General features: G+C 40.6%; 1 pseudogene; it reads right to left on the reverse strand.

The window, feature by feature from the left end:
* Positions 1–2,388: 2,388 nt before the first annotated feature.
* LOC126093126 (5S ribosomal RNA) lies at positions 2,389–2,506 on the reverse strand (annotated as a pseudogene).
* Positions 2,507–10,052: the final 7,546 nt, after the last annotated feature.

The following is a 10,052-nucleotide window of genomic DNA, read 5'->3' on the forward strand; positions in this document are numbered from 1 at the left end:
GAACCCTACCATCACTTCTTAACAACTGAAAACGAGACTCATCTGACCAGGCTATGGTCTTCTAGTCGTCTATGGTCCAACCGAAATGGTTACGATCCCAGGAGAGGCACTGTCGTACTGTTAGCAAATGTAGTCTCGCAGATCGTCTGCTGTTATAGCCGATTAACGCCAGATTTCGCCGCACTGTCCTAATGGATGTGTTGTAGTACGTACCACGTTGATTTCTGCGTTTATTTCACTTTATGCTGCTTGTCTGTCAGCAGTCGCTAAGTGGAGACCATTGGTTGCCGCGTCGTTCGTGCTATCTGGTATTCTCAACACATTCTTCACACTGTGGATGTCGGAATGTTGAATTCCCTAACGATTTCCGAAATGGAATCGCTAAGTAAATATTTTATTGTTCAAGCGATAACATGATAAATTCCTTACCGTACATGTAGACAAATGCAAATGAAAAACATAGATGCCTCATTTTGCGTGTTCCTATGCGTCTAGCTCCAACTACTATTAGGCGTCCAGAGTCCGTCAATTCCCGTCGTGTGGCCGTAATCACATAGAAAGCCTGAGTACAAGTGAAATGCACTGTCTTTTTATACCTCTTGCACACGATACTAACGCCATCTGTATACAGTATCTGCATATCGCCATTCCATGACTTTTGTCATCTTAAGTAAGTTTCCGTGTTATATATGGTTGCTGGTAGCGGTTTCCTTGGTGCAGCTACATGCCTCGCTCTTTCTTTATCCGATGTATGTTGAGTCGAGACGGCGATAATACAGCAACAAAAGGCATTTTGCGTACAGCAGGTTCATCCATTTCTTATGCAGTTGATCATCCAACAAAAATATCCGGACTCAGTGCTTCGAGCTTTTACTGATCCTGGATTCGCATTTTGGTAATACATCTTGAGTCACAGACTACGTTAATAGTTTTCTGTTCTTTACATTTCAGGTTGACTGTGTGATAATCTGGGAAACAGTGGTACAGAGAACATGTGAGTTTACCTAGCTTCTGGGATGTCTGAGCAATACATACTTTCTCATAAAGTATTTGTACGACTGCTGACACCACAATGTTTACGTCATAAACAGACTACATCAACAACCAGACCGGCCTGAGGTGTCCAGTCAGGACTGGTATGCGCTGGTTGTAATTTTCACATTACCGCTAAATGCTTCAGTAGCAAATCAGTGTGCCGTTCCAAATTTGAATGGATTCGATGCACATTATATAAAATATACTCGGGAGTGAGAAGCGACAATAAAAATACTTCATCTACATCTACATCTACATCCATACTCCGTAAGCCACCTGACGGTGTGTGGCGGAGGGTACCTTGAGTACCTCTATCGATTCTCCCTTCTATTCCAGTCTCGTATTGTTCGTGGAAAGAAGGATTGTCGGTATGCCTCTGTGTGGGCTCTAATCTCTCTGATTTTATCCTCATGGTCTCTTCGCGAGATATACGTAGGAGGGAGCAATATACTGCTTGATTCTTCGGTGAAGGTATGTTGACTAACTTGACTTGACTAACTAAACTATATAGTAAGTGTATCTTTCTCGTTTTCCTGATATCCGCATTTCAGAAATTTCAAACCCAGTGCTTTTTTTTAAATAAAAAAAAAGAAAAAAAAATGATCTCTTGAGTTAAAACTTCACTTCCGTTGTGCAATTTGCACTAGTAATTCACTTACGATTTTCGGTGAGGTTTTCAGCATTATTGCAAAATGTGGGTGCCGATCCGCCATGTCTTGGTGAAACTGTTGTGGCCAACTAACTGTGCGCCATCGACAATTAAAAAAAGTGATGCTGACGAATGACTCTAGACAATACAAACTTTTGTAATTTAAGGACGTTTTTACATTAACATTATCTTTCTAATTATAAATATTCTTTAGATGATTATAATTAGGAATTGAAGTTTACAAATATCTTATTTAATTTTAATATAATATCAGTTCGACTTCTTTTCACATCAAGTACGAATACAGCCGTATTATTTACGAATTTTTTTATAAAATAATATGAAAATCATCAATTTAAACGATTAGTTCCAAATGACGCAAACAATGCAGAAACTTTTTTAAAAAGAGCTTTTCGCAGACATGCAGAACTGATGAAACTGTAACTTCCCCATAACATGTTTCTGTATGAAATTTTCCCCAACTTTACCTCACATTTCTGTCCGAACTGACCTCGGAAGGCCCAACGGTACCGACCGGCCGCCCTGTCATCCCCAGTGCACAGGCGTCACCGGATGCGGATATGGAGGGTCATGTGGTCAGCACACCGCTCTCCCGGCCATATGTCAGTTTACGAGAACGGAGCCGCTACTTCTCAATCAAGTAGCTCCTCAGTTTGCCTCACAAGGGCTGAGTGCACCCCGCTTGCCAACAGCGCTCGGCAGACCAGATGATCACCCATCCAAGTGCTAGCCCAGTCCGCCAGCGCTTAACTTCGGTGATCTGACGGGAACCGGTATAACCACCGCGGCAAGGCCGTTGGCACTTTACCTCCCACTCTATAAAAAAAATCTTCGTACTACCAAAACTATGTATCTACAAACTGTTATAGAACTGAAACTCGTATGCTAACCTCTGACTAAACAGAACCTAATTTTAACTGAACTCTAACTGACCTGAATGCGACTTGTCCTTAAAGTCACAACGTAAGTAAAACAGTTATCTGGCCCTTGTAAAGTATCCACTTACCTCGCGTCTTAAAAACATTGTTGCAGACTTCTCGCAGGCACAACAGCAAACAACACGCAGGCAGTAGGTAAGCTAGATTTCTATTTCTAAATAAAATTTCAAAACTATTCAAACTGTTGCATACCGCATGGTGCAATGTGGTAATTAGCAGCATCCAGTAATAAGCTATGCTGCACGATACCCCTATCCCCCAGAAATTGTTAGAGCAATTCTCAATACGATAACCTTATGAATGGGTGTTCTAAGTGGGGAAAGACACTTTAAAAGAGAGACAGAAACTTTAAGTTTGCCAGGGCTTCCCCTTCCACTCGGAGCAGATGACTGGAGTATAGGCAACACGCAAGGAACATGCACGTTACAGAGTGCGTTGGACCTTCCGCCTCTCAGGGTTATAACTAACAGTAAAAAGGTGCTTGGCAGTGCCAGCAAACATTTTATGTCTAACAAAAGTTAGTTCCCATGACGTGATCTACAAGGCTTGTCCAGAAAGTAAGTTCCAATCAGTCACGAAATGGAAACTACATTGAAAATCAGAAATGTTTTATTTGCGACAGTTGGCTCCACCTTCCAGCTACTTCTCTACCTAGTCGCCGCTCCAGCTAGGACATTTGTCGCACCGATATACGAACTTTCCAATCTAACAACCCTACCACAACAAAGGTCAAAAATTAATTTGATTGTAGTGTTGCTCACGCTGCTAAATATTGCATTTTAGGCCAACAACAAAGTTATCTTATGTGGCAGGTGTCATTAGAGCACAGTTAATAAAGTCATTTCTTGAAATAATGAATAAACAAGGCAGTCATTTTTTCGTGTTTCCCACGCTGGTCTCGTTGTGAACTCACGGCTCAACTGTCGAAAATCTAGGTAGTGATGATTCCAAGCTCGGATGCAAAGAGGCCTAGGTGTTATTCTGCGACATTCAAAAGTTTTATAGATGTGATTCATAAACCATTCTTGAAGATTAAACTTTAACAAGTTAGGACAATGGTGATGTAAAAAAGTAATCAGCACTCCGAATTTAAGTTACACTTCTTCTTTATTACTTTTGTTGCAATATCACGTAACTCGTTCCAAAACATCACTTCACGATATAAAACATACTTGAAAATATCTTCCTCACTGTTAAAGTTCACGTTTCATAAACTGACTACAATTTGCGTCTTTTTAACATGACGACCAAAGCTTGACTCTAATAACCGCTTACGAGCCCAAAAATCAGAGTTACAAGTACGTCAATGATCATAGTGACAAAAGAAGGAATACACATAAGAATAATATCATTGCAATATACACATGTCGATGTATCGAAGTGCCACTACATTAATGAAATCAAATCTGAATGTTGTCACAGAAATATAACTGTTTTACAGAAACACAGTAGAATATTGCTGGTATAGAGAGGTTGAGGTGAGGTGCCGTAATGGTTACGTAATTCAAGTACCATTACACCAGTACCCTCGTCATAGAAGGCAGACGCCTGTGCTTCCCGCCAATTCTCTACGCTCATCTATAGCTAGTTGCTGTGCGAAAATGTTTTCTTCATAGCCAGTAGTTCATGTGAGCAGAGATGAAACACAGAGGGAGCCAGTTACCGGCTGTATTGCGGGTGATCAAACACTTCCCATCGAAAACGCTGCAGGAGGATTTTTATCGTCCCTGCAGATTGCGACCGAGAATTGTGCATGGGGGCTTAATTAAATATTTAAGATTATGCAAATACAAATAATTTTATTGTCTGTGCGGTTACGCTGTCTCGTAAACGGTTGGCCCTGACTAGTTTTAGTACGCAATCTGACTGCATAGAACAACAACAAAGAATGAAAGAAAATTTCCGTTAACACAATTAATTAATTAAGTCCCCAGCAACTATAAAACCTAGGAAACAACAAAACACAAGTGTAGCTGTTCTGTGTGTGGAAGTGTGATTCAACGTACACATCTGGCACGGTTCTTCGTCAATAAGACAAGATATTTTGAACACCATTTATACTGAAGCAATTAAAAAAAATAGAAATACTGTAATTGCGTAAGGAAACCAGAATTACACTCTAATACAAGAACACAAGCCAGATGCTTTGTTGACTGAACCTGTAATGACGCATTATAAACAAATAAGACACTGAAATAATAAAAGAAAAGGGAATTTTTTTACCTTCATATATATTGACGAAAAGCACTCTGATCATTACAATATCTCCATTCGAACATCTGCTGTCTAGCCCATCAAAACTGCATAAAACATGGAACAAGCACTCCCTACTACAACATCTCAACACCGACTCACTACTACCACATCTCGACAAGCACTCTGCCTACCACTGCTTCTGAACAACTACTCTCCACTACGACATCTCGACAAGAACTCTCCACTCCGACCTCACGACAAGCACTGTCTACCACCGCATCTGAACGACTACTGCCTGTGGAGGCGGCTAAATAATACTCTCTGGCGCAATCTCTGGCGCTGTGGCTCAGTGTAGCCACCTTTCAATTGTCACGAAGTAGGAACCGTCTGAAAGTTCTGTAATGTGGGTTGCATAACAACAGGCGAAATCTCTCACCAGGACCTCATACTTGGCGGGAGACACTGTTTTATACACATCTTTATGTGCTCACCAAGCGCTCAGAACTGAAAAGAGCGAAGTGATGCAACCGACAGGGATACTAGATACACTGTAGAACGCATGTGTGCAAAGCTTTACTGGATTTCCACAGTGGTTTCCATTTCTTGACCGACCGGAACTTACTTTCCGAAAATACCTCGTGTCACCCCGAGACCTTTGATGCACTGTGTATAAACATTCAGGAGTGTGACGCATAACTTTTAGTGTAAGCATTTTGTACTCGTAGGATAACGTCAGTATGTGTGTGTGTGTCTACAGGTGTGGTTCAAGAACCGGCGTGCCAAGTGGCGCAAGCAGAAACGAGAGGAGCAGGAGCGGCTGCGCAAGCTGCAAGAGGAGAGGGCTGCCGCCGCCGCAGCCGCCTCCCAGCAGCCGCCGCCGCCCCCGCCGCCCCCAGCGGGCGCCGGCTCGCCGCCCCCGCAGCACCCGCGGCTGCACCCGGCGCTGCTGGTCGCCCCCAGACACCACCACCTGCACGACGCCGACGACGACGGTTCCGACCTGGAGGTGGCGTAGGTGACGGTGCAGCTTCCGACCGAGAGCCGAACCCGGGACCGTACTATTGTTTACGGACCTCGCTTTGTGCATGACTGTGACGGCAACGCCTCGGCACTGGCGCTTTCTATACCGTCGTCATCTCTGACAGCTCCTGTACAATCTGATAATGACGTCTCTGACAGGGTTTGTCTATTCTCATTCTGTGTCACCACAGTCTTGGAGACGACGTCGACCATCGAAACACAGTGAAACGTGTGGAATAACTCTTGAAATCGTAACAAACGTTACTCAGTGATTCAAATCTGCACTTCAGTCTCACTTCTTGAAAGATTGTCGCTACGCTCAACGACTACAGTACCTTAGTTGTGAGGTTGCCATTAATGAGGACGGTTGACGCCTTTCAAGGACAAATCCAGCTACTTCGTCTGCGTCATTCCAGTACGCGGCACTGCAGGCTGCATCTAGTCAACGTATTCACTCAGCGGCCGTGCCAGTGGTCCACCAGTGAAACTGTACAGGCCTCATTGGTCTCCTGGAAAGACTGTTAAATCACACCTTCAGCTTCGTAGGCGAATTCTGTACCAACGCCGTTCCCAAGTTACCACTAGCTCCAACTTAGCGATTGTTGAACGAAATTGTGGATTTATCAAAATTCCAACAGTTTCGGTGAGCGTTTTCTGTACAGCTAACCTACTACGATTTGCACTTACGAGCCATATATTCCTCACTTGTTCGCACGAAAGGAAACCTCCAAAATGTCAATAATTGCTTTAAAAAAGCAGTCCATATTGACTGAATTCCTCAAATTACGTAAATTCGACTAATGTGTGAAACAGCCATATTTAGGTTTTTTATAAGCTGTTCTACCTCTTCACCCACAGACATAAAATTACCATTAAAGTCCTTCAGTGTGGAAGAAATCGATACCGTAGAACAAATATATGTATGACAGCCATCCATTCTCTACGTCTTTCATTTGCCTAAGCTTCATACAGGTATTGTCTGCAGCTATAAGACGACTTACCAGCATTAGTATATTATAGGCTTTGAACAATATTTATATGGTATCCAATATAACGCAGGAGATCGTGTGAATTCAACACGGCAGGGAATTGTGGTGTTTCGACACTTTGTCGCTAGTAAAATGTCCGGTGAGTGAATTCCCTGGTACGAGCACATTAGTGGGCCAGAATCAGTTAATCGAAAGAAATGATTGCTGTACCAAAGACCAGAAACAGAGCACAAAATTACAGCTGCTTTAATGAAAGTCTCCGGGAACGTAAGAAGCTTACCTGAACTCTATGTTACGAAATATTTATAGGCGAGTTGAACTTCACTGCTACTACCAAACCCTGTTTTCTTTCTATTCATGCGAGATGCTTCTAATCTTGTTGATAAATAAACAAAAAAGTCTTAAGTCCAAGGACATTAATACGCCATTATTAACTCCATCTGCGGTATAACAGTTTAAGGTACCTTAGCAAAGTAAATAACTCTCTAAATTTGATATTTCTGACTGCCTGTAGAAATATACTTCTTTTCACGTCCTGTTCAATATCGAAGTTCAAAAAAGTTAACTCAAATTTCGATGAATTACAAGGAAGAGAACATAATGCACATGGGGGATTAATGTCATGTTCAACAGTTCATAAAACACTGCTGTTTTCAAAATCCATCGCATTTTTCGATACACTAAGGAAATGCGTTTAGTTCACTTTTTATTTATACTTGTATCAGCAATTGAGAGCTTTACTCTGTACGTAGTGTTTGTAAGTAATGATTTTTCACTGTCCATCTTTTCATATCACCTTACCTCGAACGTCCGTTTTTTTGGTCTCATGTTTCATGAAAGCACTGGGTGGCTGTACGTATTTACGTATTCCAGCAGCTTGTTTCGCTTTTGAAATCATTTTTCACGACTTGATACTCTTTCAATTCGTAAGAACTCACCGGATCTCGTAGTGTTGCTGATCATTTAACACAAGAGAAAGTTTTCTGTCACCATTCAAACACAGCCAATGAAGCATACGACTCGGATTAGTTCACCGCACATGATAACAATGATACGGAAACTACCACACTGGCATATCAGGCACGATGGAGGAATGAAATAAGTTTGTTTATAGATAATTGGTTAGGAATTTTGTGAGTATATCCCATTTTTTGATCTGAAATGAACATCACATCAATGGTGAAAGGGAGGTGCTGCATATGTTAAAAAAAAATACTGGTCTGAATCCTTTGCTGGGATCCTTATTGTGTAATCAAGCAAGTGTTTATGACAGTGAAATATGAGTTTTGCTTGTTGCACGTTTGCATGAAATGAGCGAACTGCTAAAGAAGATTCGTTATCGGAGAGCTGCAGTCAACAGACTTGACTATCTGTTTCTTCGAAAAAAGACGTATGAATTTTTCTGTGAACATTTCGTCAACAGTTACTGGACGAGACCTTGTGCAATACTCTTCACCATTTCCAGTTATATTGTTCTTAGGAAAATGAGTTATTGTAATTCGTAGCTTCTTCTTCTCGGATAATGTCTGAACACTTAATGACATTTTAAATTACTTTAGAAACTAAAAACAGAGGCATAGCTATGTAACCCCCGTGAACGGCAAGTGAGACTGCTATGGAAGGGTTGTGACTTAAAATATCCTCAGTCAATTGTGTGTGGCTGTAAACTGTTTCCATGTTTATCGTTTATTCGTATGGAAGTAAATGGTGAAGTGCTCGACGTATAAAATTTATGTGTTGTAATTTAATCAGTATTATCAATGAAATGTATAATTTGTTACAATAAAATACCGTTGTTTGCTGCATACGAGTTTTATTCCAACCACCCTTGCTAGAAGAGTAGTCATGTACTTTTTCTCGATTATTTATATTTATTTTTTGCTATTGGGAACACATATAAGTACAATATATGTAATAACACAGTAAGACAAATAAGGTATAAAACAATATACAGCATATAGCTAACAAGCACGCTAAAACAATTTTACAAACTGCAGGAAGTTAGACGATATTAGTCCAGCATCCGGACATGAAGCGTGCGTTTGCTGCTCAGCAGCTTATACTGAGCATGTCAAGTGGAGGAGTGGTTGTGGGAGATGCACCGTAGTTTAGATTTCTCCGATGTCATATTTATTGTCTTTTTTTCTGCCGCTTCATAAAAAGTGTAAGAGAGCGTCAGTGAAGAATTACTGACCATCTCTTTATGGTCAGTATTTTCAAAAAATTTGGAGAACTTCATGTACAATAGGGTTTATACATACTTAGTACAGGAAAACATACTCAACAGCAAACAGTTTGGATTTCAAAAAGGACACTCAACTGAAGAAATTATATTTACCTTGACAGGTAATTACTAGAACCGATACATCAGAAATAGTTCCCGTTTACAATATTTTGTGACTTCGCCAAGGCTTTTGTCTGTGTGACGCAGGATATGACAGAAAGTAATGTGATAATTTCCAAGCCAATCACAAGAATAGTACTTCCAGGATACAGAAGTGTGTTGTAAGAAGTATACGTGATGTTTTTTCTAGAACGCCCTGCAGAGACCCATTCAGAAAGCTGGGTATACCTATTTTACAATACATATATTCGTTAATGCCCTTTACCATTATCAATATTCCTCTTTTCACAAAAAATAGTGGAAAGCGTGAATATAGCACAGGGTTCAAAAACCTCAAGTGGTTAATATTAGTGCAGAGAGGAGTCAGACATGTGGGTACCAATGTATCCAACAACCTACTGGAGTACATTAAATGTCATGTAGATAATGTAGTGTTTAAGGTTCAATTAAAGTACTTTCTCTTGGACAATACTATCTACTCCACTGAATAATATCTTCTCACAAACTCTTAAATTTGATTTTTAAAGTTAATGTCTAATAAGAACTAGCACTTTAATAGAGTACTGTAATATCATTTTATTCCACGCCCTTAAATTAAGTTAAAAAGAGCCTACTCCCCGCAGAATGCATGTATTACAACTAATGTAATGTAATAAGTTGGAAGAAATCCCATTTTATTAAGTTCTTCCGATGTACATTCGCCTAACGTCGATTCTCTATACCACACCTCTCAGACAGCTCGATACAAAGACTGCTCATGTACGATAAAAGTACTCAGTCTAGTTGACTTTTCAGAATACGTCGCATTCATATGGTCTTACACACGCCTAACAACATATATTAATAATACCATTACCAAT

Source organism: Schistocerca cancellata, chromosome 7 (genome assembly GCF_023864275.1).
Source record: "Schistocerca cancellata isolate TAMUIC-IGC-003103 chromosome 7, iqSchCanc2.1, whole genome shotgun sequence".
Lineage (NCBI taxonomy): Eukaryota > Metazoa > Arthropoda > Insecta > Orthoptera > Acrididae > Schistocerca > Schistocerca cancellata.